The sequence below is a fragment of the Capsicum annuum genome, chromosome 2 (assembly GCF_002878395.1).
Source record: "Capsicum annuum cultivar UCD-10X-F1 chromosome 2, UCD10Xv1.1, whole genome shotgun sequence".
In the NCBI taxonomy this organism is placed as follows: Eukaryota; Viridiplantae; Streptophyta; class Magnoliopsida; order Solanales; family Solanaceae; genus Capsicum; species Capsicum annuum.
In genome coordinates, this window is record NC_061112.1 from 61,461,949 (window position 1) to 61,483,272 (window position 21,324).

The window sequence follows — 21,324 nt, forward strand, 5'->3', positions numbered from 1 at the left end:
CTTAGGAAAAATTATGGCTTGCGATACATCTAAGAGAGTATTTAGATACCATAGCCTTGTTTGGGGTATTATTTTACTTAGAATATATTTTTGGGATTTGGAACTGGGCTCTTTGACCCACCTTAAGTCAAGATTTATTAATAGTTCTCCTGAAACCCTCATATGCTTATTTAATGCCTAGAGAATGACCTTTGGAGACAATATTAAGGAACCTTGGTACTAGTTGGTTATGATGTATGATGTTGGAAGTAATGCCTAAACGATTATGTCATAACGAGCTATTGATTATGCTATTATTTTGGCTATTGATTGGGCTACTGCATATACTATTGAATGAGCCGTTGACTATGGTATTGTCTAAGCCATAAATTATGTCATTGGCTATGCTATGAATAAGCTATAGATTATTCCATGGATTAGCTATTGCTCATGCTATTGATAAGCTATCTATTATGCTAATGATAAGCCTTTTACTATGTTATTGATAAGCTATTGCCTATGTTATTACTTAAGATTATGATCATGCTAAAAAATTATGCTAGTAATCGTACTAGGAAATACCCCTATTGATGGTGTTATCAATTTGTGTTATTAATTGTTCTAGAAGTCATGCTTATTAATTATAAAAGTCATTCTAATGATTATTCTAGAAATTGTGATGCTTGACTATATTGTCACTTATGACATTGATTTTACACTTGATTGATGTTGATATTGATACCAGGAAAGGTTGGAGGATGTTATCATGATACATTGATACCCAAAAAGGTCAGAGGATATTATGAGGATACATTGATAACTAGAATGATGTTTAGATGACAATGAAGGTTAGTTATAATGTCAGTTGATTGTTTTATTCTATCCCTGAGTGTAATCACCAGACGTATGGGAGTCTGTGATGAGTTATTTACTTTCCTCTTCAATTGGTGTATGGAGTCATTTTTGTAGTTTATGATTGATTATGTGATGCCTTGTGATGCGTTATGATCCCGATTGACTTGCTTATATTTCTATGATGACGTTGGTATGTGTTGATTTCTTATGTTATATTGTTATTCTAGTTAAATTACTATTTGTATAGCAGTATTGGAGATGATTTGGTTCGTCTCTGTACCTTGACATAGTTATGGTATCTTGCATTTTATCATACTTATATGATGATTTAGCTCAGTAGGTCGATGATGCCTATTGAGTATTCATTATTTTTGTACTCACACTATACTCTTGTACCTTTTTGGTGTAGATCTAAGTACTAGTTGTAGCCGTTGATAATTGATCGTACTGTGTTTATAATTTCGGAGATAGGGTGAGCTCTTGGAGTTTGAGGTGCCCATTTCCCTCTATATTTTATTTTTAATATTTTGTTATTGAGGTAGATGTTGTTGACTATTCTATGTCCTTAAGTTGTAATACTAGTAGATGCTCTTGTACTGGCTCTACCAGGTCATGGGATGGTATCTTGTATTGACTGTTTTATCTATTTAGAATAGTTTTTACTTAATTATGAATTATGTTATTGAATTTTGCCTTTGATGGACATTTCCTACCGAATTAACCTATTGCTTTAGCTCCGGGTTATAGTTTGGCTTATCTACTGATGGAATTTAGTAGGTGCCATCATGACTCGTAAATTGGGTCGTGACACTAAGAGTATAAACAAGACAACCAATCATTCCAATACTATCCACAAATTCCTCTAAAACTAGAAATACCAAATTAGTTTGGGATATGCCCTCTCACCATGAAAAAGGAGAATTAATAATTCCCAAAATATGAAAATAAACCTAATGAAATGGTAGGGTTTTTCAAGCTCACCACTTCACAACAACTCAACCAATGTATCACACCATCTAATATTGTACAAAAGTAACAGAAAATCCCTTGATCCCTGCATCATGAAACAATGTTGCATTCAAGGACGGCCAATGTGGCAAGCAATGGAATGCAGCACAAGGGAAAGTGATAAAATAATGCCATTGCCAAAAAATAAGTCAAGACCACATGCACAACATATATATAAACATATATAGAATGTCGGGATGGGGACAAAGGTCACGAACATGATAATTTAGAATATTAACATGAACTATGTTACTTACTCCATCCTAAAAGTACCCATGAGCTATATAAGTCCAACTCCCCCTGCTAGAAGGGCCCCAATGAATGTTAGTCGCACGTACCAAGGAAACCAAGGATAGGCCAAAGACACTAAGGAGATAGACATCCAAAATATAAAGTGTGTACCAAGCACATGACTACATAGACCCCCACGTTGGCAAATGTGGTTTCCAGTGTTGGTCCTCTCGGGATTGCACCTTCATGATGAGTTTAAATTAAAACATTTTACACATAAACCCAACCATTAACCATGGAGACTTTATTAAGGCATTTTCTAACATGTTATCGTCATACCAATATGTTTGCAAGCTAATTCAATCATGCCAGACCAGTCCATTTAACTATTAAACTCCCATGTTCCATTTAAAATCCAAAACCTTGGTCACCAAGTCCTTCCAAAACCATTTTTATCCATTAAACCTTTTATGCAATGAAATGTTTTCAAAAGGTAAGTTAAATCGTCCAAATATCTAAATTTAAGAATAAGTTTACAAGGTGGTTGAGGTTAATAGTTGGTCCCACATAATGTTTTCTCTTTAAGGGTAAGTTATTCTTTACTTGACCTATTTTTATCCCCTATAGGAATGAAATGGTTAGGGCAAAGTTAAAATTACTAGTTTGACCCATTATGATTCAAATATTCATATTGAGCATTTTGTTAAAATCTTAAGGGTGAGTCCTTCTGTTGAAATTTATGTCGACTGATCAAGATTGCTTAATTTCCTACCCCTTTGAATTTTGGATCAAGTAGAAAAGTATAAAGGAGTTCTCTTGCCTTGTATTTCAAACAGTTATACCTTATGATGGGATGATTTAGACTCCTTTATTCTGAAGTATTTTCTATTCATGATCTGTTCCATTATATTGGGTCAAACATGTGGAAATTATCTATGTTTCCTTGCCTTCTAGGCATTTAATAGGATTTCAGTTATAAATGGTTGCCTTCAACATTGAATTCTTTCCAATAAACTTCATCACTTATGTAAAAAGGGTCATTTATAAGAGATCTATTTTCTCTCATGGCACCCTTCTTTGGTACCCTCAATATTTTGAATTTTCTCCAAGGTTTACCCACAGTATTTTCTTTATTCTTGTTTTTTATAATAGAACTTGTCCTTGGACAGTTTTTCCTAGTTTATTGATGAGGGTTAGGTAAAAACTATATGTTAGTCCTGGTAAAAAGAGATCTGTAGTGTGTACAGTTTCTCTTTTCCTCCTCTACTTCCCTAATATGAAAGCCTCATCCCTTTAGGGCCCCAACACTGTCACTACTCACCTAGGCAATGACCGACAATCGGTAAGCCTTATCCTACCAAGTAAGATTGGACAAGTTAACACTAAAAATTCAACAGAGTTTTCTTAATATTGGGAGCAACCATAAATTTAAACTTGTCAATATTTAGCACACCAATACCACATACTACTCTGCCAACAAATTAAGTATAAAATACCCCACACCAACACCACAGATTACTTTACCAATAAATTAAGTATAAAATACCACCAAAATAAAAGGTCAATGAATTTCACAAAATTTTAGAAGTTACAAGTCACAGTTTTACTAATACAAGTCAAAATAAAATGTATAAAACTGGTTCAAGGAGAAAGACTATAGGATTACTATAGGATTTAACTAAAGTGATATACTATATTAGTCTAACAAAATAATGACACATATGATAACTGTGGGGCTTATTGGACCTGGTATCAATTCTGTCTATCTCGTTATCAAGTCCAGTGGTCACCCTCGACTAAGTTGTCTGAAAGGGAGAAAATAAGAAGGATTAGGGTCAATTTTTTAACTAGGCGAGCAATAATATCAACCATAGAGTTTTACCTAGGAAAAGCAGGTATAAGAAATCATGCAGTTCATAAATCATCAAAATAGCCTATTTTAATCACGTTTGGCAAATTATGTATGAAAACAATATTCAAGATGTTTAAACAATCCCATCATTATATATTTGGAGGATCTTATGTCAGTATTAGAATACATTCTGACACTAAGTATTTACCAAAGTCGTCTAACTACCTAGTTAGATAGGTTCCCTTTTAGAGTGTCTTTGTATTACACTATCTTACCTATAAGGTGCACCAAGTCTAATAATCTCGACGTTAGATAGCAGTGAAATAGAAAAGTTATCTTCCTTGGATCCTTACAATACAACATATATCATATATTCCTTGTGTCTAATTCAAATTCATTAGAATATAACAACTCATAAATAACATAGATTTAAGTAATCATTCTTAAATATTTGATCATACTATCACTTTTCCATATGCAAGTAATTCTGGATAATAAATTTAATACAAGAAAATCATATTTAAAACATGCTATAATTGAAACCAACTATAGAATTATCACTCAAAGTATTCTTTCAAAATAGCCAACGACTTCGCCCTCGGTGTATCTAAAGAAATATAATATAATACCTGAATCTTACTTATCCTTAAAACTTAAAGAATCGGATACTTCTAGTAATAAGGTTTATAAATATCGAACACATTTAGTTACTAATGAGTTGCCTTTCCTTTTATAATTGCACCCCCAAACTACTAATTTTCTATCTTAAGGACATGATTCAATAATATTTAATAATAAATTAGGAGGCAGAACTTTAAAACTACTAGAAAGTCATTACCCCTTATTTTGGTACCAATAATCAGCTTTTCTATTAGTTTTCAGCTTTTCTATTAGTTTCCCCAAAGTCAGAACTCGTAAGGGAAATTTCAGATTTTACTTGATCCTAAATCCTAGTTGCTGTGACTACTTATCCCTATGAGAGAATGATATCAGTGAAGAATATATGTCAAGAACTTACTTATATAAGTTAAGAATGGAAGAAGGTAATTTTGGGTCTCAATATTGATTTGTCTATGTAATCTTCCTGATTCTTACCTTCTCTCTTTTATATTCTTCTCCTCTCATTTTCTTTTTCTTCTCTTCAGTGCTATTATTTTCTCTCTACTGGACAACTTTATGCTGAAATCTAGTAGTGTTGTTTTCAATCCCTGCTAATCGTCTTTTCTCCTTTATTCCAAAGGCCAACTTTTTTTCTCTCTTTTAATTCTATTTTGTAAATTTTAAGGAGGTGGGGATGATTTCTAAGTGGTGAAGTAGCTTAGTGGATTGGTTTAGGTTATTTTCTAGGTCATTACATTTTCTCGCGTTTATGAAAATTTAGTCCTCAAATTTTAAACTTATCTATACCTATGGACGTAAAGAAGTGAGGATAATTTGCCTCCATCACCTTCTCATTTTCCCAAGCCATCTCTCATCCATCACTGTTGTAATTTATTTTGACTGCAACTTCCTTACTTGTTTTTCCATTGTAAACAATGGCTCCCCTTCATAAGTTAGATCCTCATCCAATTGAATGTTAGATTCTTCAATCACATTTGAGTGGTATGACATATACTTTCGCAACATAGATATATGAAATTCTAAATATATAGATGATACCTCTTATAGAAGTTCGCAAAATGATAGGCAGCGACATCAAGTCTATCAAGTATCTCATACTGCCCAATGTATCTTAGACTTCCTTTTTCCTTGTCAAATCTCACGATTCCTTTCATTGGTGATACTCATAGGAAGACATGGTCTCCTACCAAAAACTCTTAACTTTTAGTGTCCTTTATACAGATAAGCCTTTTTTCTACTCTGGGCTACTAGTAATATTTTTCTAATTAGTTTGAGCTTGTCATGCATCGACTTTACTAAGTCTTTATCCAATACCTTTGTATCACCAGCCTCAAACTATCTAATGGGAGATTGACATCGTCTTCCATATAATGCTTCACTTGATGCCATTTGTATGCTTTCTTGGAAACTGTTATCATAAACAAATTCCATCAAAGGTAGATGTTTGTCCCAGCTACCACCAAAATCAAGAACATAAGATCTCAACATATTTTCCAATGTTTATATAGTACGATTTGACACTTTTTTAGTCTGTGGGTGAAATGCAATACTCAAGTCAACTCGTTTTCCTAATGCTCCTTGGAAGGATTTTCAATATTCTAAGGTAAATCGAGATCCCCTCTCAAATATAATAGAAATTAGAACTTCTTGAAGCCTGGTAATTTGATCCATATAAATTTAGGCATAGCTTTCATCACTATAAGTGATATAGACCGGTAGGAAGTGTGCCGACTTTGTCAATCGATCTATGATTACCCATGTAGAATCATAAACCTTAATAGCATGTAGTAATATAGTTATGAAGTCTATGGTGATCTGCTCCCACATCTATTTTGGTATCCGAAGTTATTGTATTAACCTTACGGGTCATTGATGCTTAGCCATTATGTGTTGGCAAGTCAAACATCAATTAACATGATTCACAACATCTATCTTTACATGCATCACCAGTACAACTGATGGAGGTCTTGGTATATCTTAGGGGATCCAAGATGAACAGAGTACTTAGAGCCATATGATTCTTCTATCAAGGTTTATCTCAATCTATCAATATATGGTACACAAATACAATCACCAAGTTGTAATTCCCCATGATAATACAAAATAAAATGTTTATTATTGTTGTCAACACTTTTATCTTTAATTTTTGCACAACCATGGATCTAAGTATTGTTTTGTCTTTATGTCCTCTATTAACACTAACTTGGCTTACACATAGGCTAACAATGAACTTGCACACTCCAAATGGAAGACCACTCAATTTTCTTTAAATTTGTGAATTCCTATTTCTAAAGGTCATCTTAATAAGGTAAGGTGCGCAAAACTTCTCATAGACTTTTGGCTTAATGCGTTAGCCAAAACATTAGGTTTGCCTAGATGGAAAAAAATAACAGTCCTAGTTTCTTAATAACTCCACCTATCTACATGGTAAAAGGCTCAAATATTTTTATTAAAATATATATTAGAGGATTTTGTGATCATTTCTCACCATAAAGATAATGCCACCAAATTTTGAGATAAAAGAAAACTGCGGCCATCTCTAGGACGTTCGTAGGATAATTTTACTCATGCTTTTTCGACTGTATTAAAGCATAAGATATGACTCGATCATTTTGCATAAACACACAGCTAATTCCCACATGAGAAGCATCATAGTAAACTACAATTCCTCCTATTTCCAATGGAAATGCTAATACTAGAGCTATTGTCAAACTTTCCTTAAAGCTTCTGAAAAAATTGTTCGCGTGGCTCTAACCATTTGAATTTCACATTCTTCTATGATAACCTTGTCAAAGGTGTAGCTATCTTAGAAAATCCTTTATGAACTGTCTATAATAGCTATGGTTGGCCTTGCCATTTTTTATTGCTTCCACTTGTTTAAGTCAACTAAGATCCCTTCTTCAAATTTAATATGACCAAGAAAGGCAACTTGGTTCAACCAAAATTCTCATTTAGAGATTCTAGAATATAATTTATGTTCTCAGAGTTCTTTTAATACCATCCTCAATTTTTCTTCGTGATCTTTATATGTGTTTAAATACACAAGGATGTCATTAATAAACTAAATCATAAATTTATCCAAATCTAGCTTGAGCACCCTGTTAATCATTTCCATAAATATTGTAAGAACATTTGTTAAGCCAAAAGACATCACAAGGAATTTGTAGTGTCCATATTGGGTATGAAAGGTGGTCTTATAGTTGTCCTCTCCCTTACTTCATAATTTATGGTATATGAATCTCAAGCCAATCTTAGAGAATCTTTTTGTACCACAAAGTTAGTCAAATAAATCATCAATATGCCGTAATGGGTATTCATTGCATATTGTGACTTTACTCAATTGTTAATATTCTTTGCATAATATCATGGATCTATCTTATTTATGAACAAGACCGGTGTGCTCCATGGCAAAGTGTTTGGTCTAATGAACCCCATTTTTAATAAGTCTTACAATTTTTTTTCAACTCTGTTGGTGTCATTCGATTCAGAGGTATTGATATAGGTTATGTTATGGGTGCTAAATTAATTCTAAAATCAATTTCTCTAATAGGAGGTAACCAAGGTAGATCTTTCAAGAACATATCAGGTAGTTCTCTAACAACATAGGACTTTAATTCTAGTACATTAATCTTTGTATCTTTGACAATTGTCATGAAGCCTTGGAAACCTTTTCTTAGAATCTATTTTACACCCATGAATGATATCAGTTGCTAATGTGCCTTTCCCCTAGTCACTAAGTTGACAAGAATGATACACGCACTCAACCTGTAGGGATTCTCCAACTAGTGTAGCAACTAATTAAGGGATTTTTCAAAAACTTTGGCAGTCTATCAAACCTTATTAAAAATAAAAGGACATATAAGAATGGATAAATCAAAGATCAATTAAATCAATAGTATCAAATAAACAACTGAAAGTATATGTGTTATTATTGGGTTAATATTAAATCTTTCGATAAAAGAGAGAGAACATATAGTATGCCAAGATCAAACCCAGTTAAACTATTTTATATAGTAGGCAAGTTAAAAGTGTGCTTGTGACAGCTGCATTTGACTCCTCAACATCCTACCTAGTAAGAGAAAACGCTCAGAATTGGTCTCTACCGACCGTTTCTAGCCCTCTACCATTAGTACTTTTGTTCCCAACCCCCCGCCAGCTAGCATAGAATCATCTCTAGTAGGGTAAGTGACTGAGTTTTTAGTACTGTAGTTGTTGATTCTTGATTATATCCTCTGAGATAACATGGATGATCCCTTTTGTAATGTCCCATTTGTTCGTATTGAATGCATGCACCAATCTTTCTCTAATACTAGCATGAATAAGCTTCTGACAACTTAGACAAGTAGTGATAGTGTGATTAGTCTGCCTAATCAATTTTATAGGACATATATCTCTCTACTTTAAGGTGGAAACACTGTTAGATAATGGATGATAGATAGAACCTAATATATGCGGTCCTCAAATAATTCTAGGATCTAGGATCCTCTTCTTTGTGCTTCAGTTTCCCTTTCATCTCTTTATCTACTCTTCACCTCTCATGTGAACTCTACAACTATAGAATATATTATGTATTTCATTATCAAATGTAAGGCTAGCGCTTTGAATAACAGATTAATATAACCTTATATAATCCTCTTATCCTCCATAGAATGAGTCATCATATATGTCGCATGTCCGCATATATGAGTGAATTTGATATCAAACTGATTCACCAACTTTTTTGGGGCTACTCTAAATACTTCAAATAGTATCGACAAAGCACCCTTCTAGATTATAAGTCGGAATCAATTTGTAAATATATCATAAAACTCTTTCCATATAAAAGCATATAAATTAATCAGTCACCTACCTTAAATGATTTCAACCTTTCTTTTGCTATATCCTGCAAATAATAAGCAAACAAATCAACTGACCTCATGTCTGAACATTCAAGCGAATATAATGCTTTCTTAATCGTATCCAAGAATAATATAGGGTCTTTACCCTCACTAGCCCCTATAAACACATGAGGTTTTATCACAAAAAACTCCTAAATTAACCTACAAAGTAGCTCATTGGGTTGATTAGGCCCATTACTTACTTCGAACATCACATTATCTCAAGGTTGTGTTTAAACCTTATTTAACAAGATCTCCATTATCTGTCAAAGTATTGAAACTACCATGTCTATAGTAGCACCATTCTACGGTTACGATGGTGTTATCACCTTGTCTTTAATAATCGGTTCGACGGCCTGCTTAGGAGATGTGCCATAATCTCTCCTACGACCCCAACATGAATTTGGTTGAAGAATATCACTACTTTCCATCTGTAATTATATCAATGGTGTTAGATTCTTACTTATCTCTGTACCGCTTTTAACAAGTAAGATTTAACAAAGAATGAGAAAGACTAATCCTATCTGATTCCTATAGAATCCAGATCAAGTATATGTTGCACAACATTTACACGATTAAGTTTCCATTGAAATTGGGGCTTCTTTGATCATAAATTAAACCCAAGTCTCTAATATCAACATTGTCACGACCCACCTAGGCCATGTTCGATACTTGGTAAGCATAATCCCATCAAGTAAGCTTGGAAAATTTCATGCTAAAAACTTAACAGAGTTTCCTCTATATTGGGAGAAATTATAAATTTAAACTTGTCAATATTCAACACACCAACACTACATACTACTATGCCAACAAATTAAGTCCAAAATGCCATAGAAATCAAAGGTCAGTGACTTATACAAAATTATAGAAGTTCCAAGTCACACTTTTACTAATACAAGCCAAAATCAAATGTACAGCACTTACTCAAGGAGCAAGACTCTGGGATTTAACTAAACTAATATACTACATTAGTCTAACAAAATAAAGACCCACATGAAGAAATTATGGGGATTACTAAATTCAATATCAACGTTGTCTCTCCCATTGTCAAGTCAACTAGTAACCTGATGTGCTATAGAAATATAGCACTTTAGATGGTTAAAATAAGGAAAATATGCAAATTTCTGAGGTTATTTTGTTAGATATGATGCATTTTGGGCATGTTTATAGATAATCATATTTTGGATGCTAAGTTTATGAAAAAGATGAAAAAAAGTGTTTTTGGCTACTTATTGGAGAAATTATGGATGTTCGGGAAACTTTCCAGCTTGTTCGTAACCAAAGCATGTTCGGGAATTGAAGAAAAGCTAAGAAGATGACTCCTAGCACTTACTATGAGATACCTCAGACTTTGGCTATTGCAAATTTTCCTAAGATTTAGGCTCTCTTCCCTTCTTACAACTCACCATACGAGTCGTATGGTGTAGTTACGGGTAAGGAGACCCTAGTCATAAGTTAACCAGTGTGTTATAGGCAAAATTTTATCCTAGTTACGAGAGACTCCATAGGAGTCATATGAGCATATGATGAGCAGTTAGGGTCCATTTGTTTTTCGTCCAGTATCCAAGCCCTTGGTGTTCTGTGTTGGTCACGACTAGGCCATACGAGTCGTATGGTCTAGTGACGAGAAGGGCTAGGAAATTGTAGGTTGCATAGTGTGTGGTGTCCAATTCTTGATATTGGTGATGACTTAATGGTTTTCGTGACGACTCAATGGCTTGACTCGTGACTACCTACGATAGCTTTTAAGCTAAGGGTATTTTGGATATTTCCCATCCCAAGCCCTTAAGACCACGCATCTTATGAAATTTTTGGTAACCCATTATACACTTTACAAGATCAAACACTCTCTAAACTCTTTCTAAATCTTCTTAAGAAATATTGGGCTAGGGTTTGTTTAAAGTGGTCATCTAAGGACTTAAAGATCAAATTCTCTCCATGAATATTAGTAACTTAGGTATGTGACTCTTCCCTCATTGTTAGTTCACTAAAATCATATGTTTAAAACATTGTTCATGTGTCATTCATGGTGATTTTGAAAACCTAGGGTTAGAGGTTTGAATGTATAATGTTGGGTATTATTTTCTCATGGTAAATTATGATTACACATGTTTTGATAATGGTTTTGCACACATGGGCACATGGGAATTGTGGTTTAACAAATGGATCATATTTTAACCCTAAATTAGTTGGGTTTTGGCTTTGATAATGGTATGCTCTCAACCTGTTTGTGAAATTATCAATAAGAATGATCTTGTCATGTGATTGAATTGTGTTTAGAACTAAGGCATTGTCCTAAGAATGATACTTATTGGTAAATGCTTGTATGAAGGCCTTCTTGGCCATAAATTATTTTGAAATACTAAATGGGTTTGAGTCCCTAAAGGATGAATTAAATTAACGTCTTTGTTAGACAATGGGTTCGAGTCCCAAGTTGATTAATAATGGTTATGACATATTGTACACTTGCAAATGGGGTTGATATGAAGATACCAATGGGATAACTTTGGTAAGTAATTGGATTAATGGTTGTGTGTGTGAAATAAATATTTTAATTAGGCTTTAAAGAGGGATGTGTAGTCGAGCCAAGAAAGTGGAGCCCAAAGGACTAACACTGGAAACTGCGCTAGCCGGTGTGGGTGTCTATATGACCAGAAGGTTTGAGTCCCCCATATTGTATACATTAGTGCTTAAGTCACCTTGATTATGTCGGGAGGTTCAAGTCCCCCATAATGGCATATATGAAAATGGCTATTCTTTGGTTCATGTGGCTACACATATTGAGGGCCTTCCATATAGGGTAGATCTGGGACCATATATCTTGTGGGTGCCTTATTTTATGATGGTTAAGCTACACAATCCAGGTTAAGGTTTTTGAAGTTCATGTAAAGACTTGTTCCCTACCCTAGCATGTTGTATTATATTTGTATATGTATTTCACATGATATTATGCATTGAATGTTGTTTTTGAATTGTGATCATTACATTATTTTATTCCTCTATCCCTAATTTATATGCTAGCACTCAAACCACTAACCATCTCCAAATGATGTATCCCCATACGATACAGGTACCGAAACTTCTTCTACTTTTCCTATGTAGTGATCAGGTGCTCAAGTTAGCTTGTACGTTTACATTGAAGTAGTGATATTCCATACTTTAGAAGGCTTTATTTCATGGTCCTTATTTCATATGTTTTAGACCTTATTTAGACTTTGTTTTTGGCTACTGTTGGGGGCAAGTCCCAATATTTTATTGACTTTGGTATTGTAGAGGCTTTGTTAGATTATTTATATGAGTACGATCATGACCTTGAACACTTTTTGAGTATTTTGAAGATCATCTAAAAGGGTGCACAAGCCCAAGTATGAAGAAGGCCCAAACCCGCCCCTAAACTGTAGTTGATGGGCGATTTGAAGCCCATTAATGAAAGGGCACTTTAGTCTTTTATCTCTTATTTTGTAATGTAATATAAATGAAACATTATAGGGTATCTAGTTCTTTAGTTTTTTTAAGCTATTGAAAGAACACTTCTCTTAGAGAGAGGGATTCCAAAACCAAAACTAGCGTATTGCACAAGTGTGCAATTATTTGTATGTTGCATTTTTCTTGATACGTTGGTGCTTGAGTGATGGAATCCTCTCTTGTGTCATTGTAAGATATAGGTGATTGTAGTGTGTAGTATTAAGGGTTCAAGAGTGTAATAGGCTCTTGGGTTCTTAAGATTATACCTCCATTTGTCTATCTTTCTATCGTTATCTTATTGTAACTTTGTAGTTTGTATTGTAGTAGTGAAGCCGTGTGGATTCTTGTTGTTAGTATAGTTTGGTGGATGGCTGTTTTTGGTGTTAAACACCTTGTAAAATCTTTCTTCTTGTTCTTGTTCTTGAATCTGAGAGTGGCCACCGAAGGGGTCCTCGGTTCTTCAAACTTGTGGACTGTTTTGGTGTATGTTTTGTGCCTTTCCTTATCATTCTTGTATCAGATCAAGGTTTGATTTTGTTCCATCAAAATCAATCTTGAGATTTTTATCTTGAAAATAAAAAAAAAAAGAAAAAGAAAAAAAAAAAGAAAAACGCTACTGTTCACGTTTTTAGGGTTTTTCAAAAAACTTGATTTTTGTGTGTTTCTAGGGTTAGATCCTTATTCCCTAACACTATTAGAGTATAGAAATTGAAAACCCCAACACAAAAGAAGTGTCAAAATTAAAAATCTCCCCAAAAATACTAAACCTATTTTTGACCCTAGGTTAAATTTTGAGTTTTTGATTTTGTATCTTTCTTGTGTTTTTAGTGTTATATTTTTGTTCTCTAACACTATAGGAGTATAGGGTTTGAATTTTAGCTAAATTAGAGGTTATTTGAGCCATCCACCATTATTGAGCTTGAGTTTGAAGAAACTTGAAGGGTTATTTTCGGTACAACCACAGTGGAACCCGAGGTTTCAAATGCTTAAACAATGGACAATAATTTCATCAATCTCATTTTGGCTCGCCTTGAATTTATGTCCCAAGATGTGGCTAGGTTGAATGTGAGTCTTGAGAAATTAGATATGGATGTGGCATCAATGAGTGGGAAATAAGAACGTGTAGAAAGCCAAAGGAGTCGACCTTACACCCCTCAAAATAATTCCCCAACTAATATTCCCGAGACCTTGCACCAAATTCTATATCCACCAATTGCCACAAATCCAGCCAATCTTTACTCCAAACTATCCTTCACTCTATTAAGTTAAACAAAAAGGGCTTGGAACCCAAATACCACCGCCACTACAAGCTCCACTTAACCCAAATAGACCCATCCATATTGAGAGATATGGTAGGGAAGGACAACATGATATTTATGGGTCGTATGATGATGTTTACTTGATGGAAGAAAGAATGAGGGGTAGACATGGAGAGTTAGGCTGAGAGTTGAGAGATGGCCATCTAAACCGAGATGTCAGTCTCAATTCTATCAAAGTAAGCCTTCCTATTTTCAAAGGTGAGACTGATCCCAAAGACTACCTTGTATGGGAGTCATCTTGTGACAAGATCTTCCAACTTAATGATCTCACCGTACAAAAGAAAATTTGTTATGCTATATCTCACTTTGAAGGGTATGCTAATACATGGTGGGAGTATGTTAAACGGTCTGGGAATAAGATAATTTAGGGACAACCTCCTCCTTGGTTTTAGTTTAAAAACCTTATATGGAAAATATACTTGCCCGAGACTTATAGATATGAGCTCCTTTCTAAATTATACAATTTGAGGCAAAGGAGCAAGAGTGTCATGGCTTACTATAATGAATTTCAACAATTGATGTTGAAACTAGATCACCAGGGAGAAAAAGTGAGTCATGACATCGTGCGCTTCAAAGTTGGGTTGAACAAGGACATCTCCACTCGCATGACACTTCATAAGTTCGACACCATTGATAGCATCTTTCAAGAGGCATTGGAGGTTGAAAGGGAGCTCAAAGAGATCTCATTCATAGTTGTTCAAACCGAGAGCACCAAGGCTTCCCCAAAATAGTCCACTAGGTATGAAGGTAAACCAATTTCCACTTCTAATTCCAAGGGATTTCAATGCTTCAAATGCCAAAGGTGGGGGCACAAGACTAGTGAGTGCCCAACCCGGAAGAATATGATCCTAAGAGAGGGAAAATTATACTATTTTGGGGAAAAAGTAGTAATTAAATCGGCTAAGGTTGATGGAAAGCGTCAAGATAGAGATCAAGAAGAGATTAAAATGCAAGGTGAGGAATATGTAAAAGATGTGTGGCCGTGTGAAGGAGATTGTCAAGTGCCTTTATAAAAAAAGTGAGGTCATGAATTTATGGGTAAATTCCTCTCAAGATGGAGAGGATGATACGAGTATGATCATGACCTTGGACACTTTATGAGTACTTTGAAGATCACCTAAAAGGATGCACAAGCCCAAGTGTGAAGAAGGACCAAACCAACCCTCTAAAATGCATTTGATGGGTGGTTTGGAGCCCATTAATGAAAGGGCTCTTTAGTCTTTTGTCTCTTATTTTGTAATGTAATATAAATGAAACATTATAAGGTTTCTAGTTTTTTAGTTATTTTAAGATATTGAAAGAACACTTCTCTTAGAGAGAGGGATTCCAAAACCAAAACTAGGGAATTGCACAAGTGTGGAACCATTTGTGTATTGCATTTTGCTTGATACATTGGTGCTTGAGTGGTGGACTCCTATCTTGTGTCATTGTAAGAGATAGGCGATTATAGTGTGTAGTATTAAGGGTCTAAGAGTGGAATAGGCTCTTGGGTTCTTAAGATTATACCTCTATTTGTCTATCTTTCTATCTTTATCTTGTTGGAACTTTGTAGTTTGTATTATAGTTGTGAAATCGTGTGGGTTGTTGTTGTTAATATAGTTTGGTGGCTGGCTGTTTTTGGTGTTAAACATATTGTAAACTCTTCATTCTTATTCTTGTTCTTGAATCCGAGATTGATCACCTAAGGGGTCCTTGGTTCTTCAAATTTGTGGACTATTTTGGTGTATGTTTTGTGACTTTCTTTGTCATTCTTGTATCAATTATTGTGGACTTAGATAGTTTTGTTGATTATTTTGGCGACGGATGGTTATACTGTTACTAGTAGTTGGTATAGACATATTATGAATTATCATTAATTTTGTTATGTGCTATCTTGTTATATGTTCGAAATTCCTCTAACAATTAAGGGTGTTATGTTTGTTCGATTAGGTAAAAGGGATGGTCTCCAGTCCACGCGGGACTTGAGATACCCGTCACGCCAAGCCCTGGTTTGGGTCATGACAAAGTTTGTATCAGAGCTAGGTTGATGGTTAATTGGGTGTCCACAAAGCCGTGTCAAGTAGAGTCTATTTTATGGGTATATAGCGAGCCATACTTATAAGAGAGAGGCTATTAGATATTTAGGAATGTTTCTCTTTCTTGCTGTTCTATTTTGAGCTGTAGAGTCTAAGGTCTTGGATCCCTTTAATTCCCGTGTACTCGCTCGTTCTGATCATGCCTCCCAGATGATCTGAAGCTCATGGAAACTCTTTTGTTCCACTTGGGGACACTGGTGATGGTACATTCCCTAATTTTAGGGTGAAAACCTAATATAGGGGTCCAATTCCAAATTTCCTTCCTAGAGTTCCACCAGTTCCCTTTAACCCTCCTCGAGCTCCTCAAGAATGTATGATGAATGCTGAGTTTCATCAGTCTATTCATATGTTGGCTCATTTGATAATTTTTAAGACTAAGCATGGCATTTTTATAACTCTATCTTCAGAGGCCATTAGAGTTGGCTAATTTATGAGGTTCCATTTTCCCACTTTTACTAGTGTTAAGGTTGAGAAGGATCCTCAAGTTTTTATTAATGTGATGGAGAGGACCCTCTAGATTATGAATGTGTTAGATGTTGAAGATGTAGAGTTTGCTTCCTACCAATTAAAGGATGTGGCGTACCAGTGGTACGGAGAGTGGGAGCAGTATAAGGGAGGTAATGTTGACTCTACACTATGGGATGAGTTTTCTAGTACCTTTTTGGATCGCTTTTTTCCTTAGTAGTTGAGGGAGGTAAAAGCAGAGGAATTTATGAATCTGCTATAAGGTCAGATATCGACCAATGAGTATGCCTTGAAATTCCATCAGTTATCTAGGTATGCTCCTAAGTTGGTGTCTAGCATGAGCTCTAGAATGTGTAAGTTTGCTTCTGGGTTATCCCGTGAGTTTATTCTAGAGAGTAAGGCTACCTTGCTAAATAAGGATATGGATATTTCTTGACTTATTATGTATATGCAGCAGGTTGAGGAGGCAAAGAAGAAGCGAGCTGAGATTAGTAAGAGGTAGTAAGAAATTTAGATTTTTTTATCGAGGTGAAGACTAATAGCAGAGTGGTAGAGATTGGGTAAAGTGGCCAAAGAAGAAGTGGGGGTTCTAGTTCCTTCTCTACGGCTTGTAATCCTTAACCAAAATTGTTGGATGATTATTTTTTTTAGCATAGTGGATAGTATAGGGAACACAGTGCCTAATCTTAGGCTGGTAGGGCTTATTCCACTCCATTACATTCTTTTTGCAAATTTTATGGTCAACGGCACTATGGCCTACGTAAGAAGGGGAGAAACCAATATTTTAATTATGGTCAGATTAGCCATATGCATTATCCTTCTAGGGTTGCTTCTAGGGCCAATAAGGTTTCTATTTTCTCGTCATCAGCTCCTACACCAAAGGGTGCTGCTTCTGCTTTTGGTACCGACACTGGCCGAAATCATTTGTATACCCTTGCTTCTCATCAGGACTTTGAGGCATATCCTAATGTCATTATTGGTATGTTTAAACTTTTTTCCCGTGATGTGTACTATTTTCTTAATTCGGGGTCCACCCTCTCTTATGTGACCCTATTTGTGGATGTGCATTTTTGTTTAGGTCTCAAGTGTAATTTGGACCCTTTTTCTATGTCTACCCCTGTAGGAGACTCTATGGTTTCTAGAAGAGTCTATAGGGGTTGTGTGGTATCAGTTGGTGGTCGAGAGACTTTGGTGGATCTATTTGAATTGTACATGGTTGATTTTCATTCCATATTGGGAGTAGATTATTTACATTCATATTATACTTCTTTAGACTATCGAACCTGTAAGGTCATCTTTAAATTCCCAAATGAGCCCGTTATTGAGTGAGAGGGTGGTCTCTTAGCTCCTAAGGGAGGTTCATATTATATCATAGAGCTTGGCTATTGATCTTCAAGGGGTTTCTCTATCATCTGGTCTGGATTAAATATTATAACTTGGAGGGTCCTTTTTTACATTTTGTCCCAGTGGTGAATGAATTTTCTAAGGTCTTCCTTAACAACCTTCCTGGTATTCCTCCTAATTAAAAGATTGATTTTGGGATAGATCTTATCCCGAAAAATCATCCTATTTTTACCCCCCATATAGAATGGCTCCGACTGAGTTAAAAGAGCTTAAGAAGCAATTAAAGGATCTTTTAGTTGCTAAGGTTGCATGGTATTCCCTTGTATATCATCTCAGATAGGGGTACCCATTTTACTTTATAGTTTTGGAAATACTTTCAGAAAGGTCTCAGTACCCAAGTTTATGTTAACATCACTTTATAACTTGTAAGACCCCATAAAATTCTTATCTTAATTCATTCCTTTAAACTTGTTAAAGGGGGTCCTAGACTTAGAAAATTCTAGCTAAGTATTCAGACTTAGTGTTTTTTAGCCTTCGAAAGTTGGCAATCTTGTTTTGCGACCTTGACGTCCATTAAATTTTAATATTTGAGTTAGTTCATGATCTGGAAGGTCAATAGGTGTTCCCAAACAAGTTTCAAATTTTTCAGACATTGTTTAGACCATGTTCGAGTGACCAAAATAGTAAGTCGATGCGATCTCGATGCGTTGTGTCGTCAATCGCATTGACAGATAATATTTCCATCAGCTCAGTGCAAATTCCAGTGAATCGATGCGGCGTGTTGGCCATCGCAGAATGACGCAACGCGTCGATTTGCGCATTGATAACACAGTTTTTAGTCATTAAAAGGCCGCGTCCTATGGGTTAATCACGTCCTTTTCCCAGGCCCTTCAACCCCCATAACACGAAATAGACCTCTTTTAGCTAGTTATATTCCTTTCACAAATTGCTCAAGAACAAAACCCTAGGTGAATTACATTCAAATTCAAGGCTCCAGATTCTACCGTTAATTTTCAAGAATTCACCAACTAAGGTATGTCAAGTGTTCATCCAAGGGTTTCTTCCACCCTTGGAGTCCAAGAAAATCTTTTAAACTGCAAGTAATTTGGAATTTATGATTTCCATGGTTGGAATTAAAGTGTATTCATGATTATGATTTGAATTAGATTTCTATTTCATGATTTATTATATGTTTTATATGGAATTGATTATTATGTATGTAGATTCGTATGAATCCATGTTAAAACACTTGAAATTGTGATATTGGAAGTGAATCATGATGCTCACTTATTATGTGCATATATTATGCTCACCAAGTGTTTGATGAATTGTTTATGTGAACTAATAAGGGAAAGAAATCATGTCATGCTAGCTTATGTGCAAGTTATATCGTGCAAGTTTTTGATAAAATGTCTCTACAGATACATTATGAATAAGTGTGCATTTTTATGCTATGCAAGATAATGTGATGCTTTATTTTTGACGCTATCGAGTCTTGCGGGTATTTAATACCCAAAAATTTAGCTGTTTACCTAGAGCCTGTGTCAGTTACAGAATAATCTCAGTCATGTCATGATAAGTAATACTCTCAGTCAATTATAGGACTCAGGAAAACTTAGTAGACTCAGTATCAGTCCAGTCCAGTTCAGTATTTTATTCAGACGTCAGTAAATTCAGTTAGTTAACAGAATTCAGTTGTATTTCATCAGTCAATAGAACTCAGCGAACTCAGTTTAGTTCAGTTAGACAGTATAATCAGTAATAGTCCAGTCAAGCCTAATATGAACTAGGAAACCAGTTTAGTGTCTATTCAGATGGGAGTAGGATTCAGCATCGAGTTAACCCAGGGATAGGGGCATTCCTACCAACAAAGGGTTTGATCCTTAGTAGCAATTCCTGCATTACAGAACTATGTAGCCAGCATAGGTTAAGATATCTTCCTACTATATATTATGAGGGTTGGTACATTTCATACGAGTTTTCCTACCAGTGAGGGTTGATGAATGAGATTCATGTCAGAGAGGGTTAACTCACTGCTTGTCTTTTCCTATGGCATGGTTTTGGAAACTTTCTAACTGGGGTTATAGGTTGGACCCCAATCTAATTAAAAAGGGGCATGTCGGTTTGATAATTACCTTCCACGGTCTCAATTTCAGATTCAGTCTCAGTATAGAACTCAATTCAGTTCTATAGATTCAGGACTATCAGACACAGTCACTCAGTTCAGTACAAAACAGAGTATAGTTCCACAGAATCAAGACTATCAAATACAGTCATTCAGTTATCAGTTAATCAGTATTCAGACTCAGTATTCAATGTTATCACAATCTCAGTTACAGTTACATATTCATGCATGTACTCTCATCGAGTTATACTCATGTTATTCAGTCAGTATTGTTCATGTATATGAACCCATTTATTTATCCTACCTCACTTTGTACACCAGTACATTCAAAGTACTGACGCATACCTTCCTTTTATGCTATGATGTTTTATATCATAGGTTCTGACGGATGAGCTCTCGAACATCCTTAGCAGTTCAGACCTTCAGTAGACAAAGCTAGTGGTGAGTCCTTATAGTTCTAGGACGTGCTTATTTTCTCCATATTTTAGTTTATCAATTCATTTTAGTATCTAGATTTGGTTGGGGACTTGTTCCATCAACTCCATATTTCAAATAGTTTGGAGGCTTTTCAGACTAGAGTACTTTCATACATATGTTTTAGTTTTGGTATTGTTATACCGTATTCAATTTTATTACAGTATTGAACCTTATGGCATGTTTTTCGCCTAATTTCTGCATATTACAACATTATTATATAGTTATTGTTGTAGGTATCAATCATGGATTTGCTTGTGGTCTTTCAGGATTATGAGCACTGTATAGCATCCGGGGTACAGACTTGGGGCGTTACAAACTTGGTATCATAGCCTAAGGTTTAATACAGTCTTAGAAAGTCTGAAAGCTACATCTAGTAGAGTCTTGTGCATGGGTGTGTAGAGTGTCGCACTTATGGACAAGAGGCTACAAGATGTTTTATGAAAAGTTTCCCTTCTTTCAGTATTTATGTCGTGCGAGTGAGCATGATCTTAAGTTAAGATCACAGTCTAATTCATCTCTTTCTTATGCTTCCAAAACATGTCTTCTAGAGAATCTAACAAAAGAAGTGATGAAAATCAGTCAGCCCTTCCTCGCGTTCAAGCAGATCCCCTGAGTGAGCATGTTTCTCACG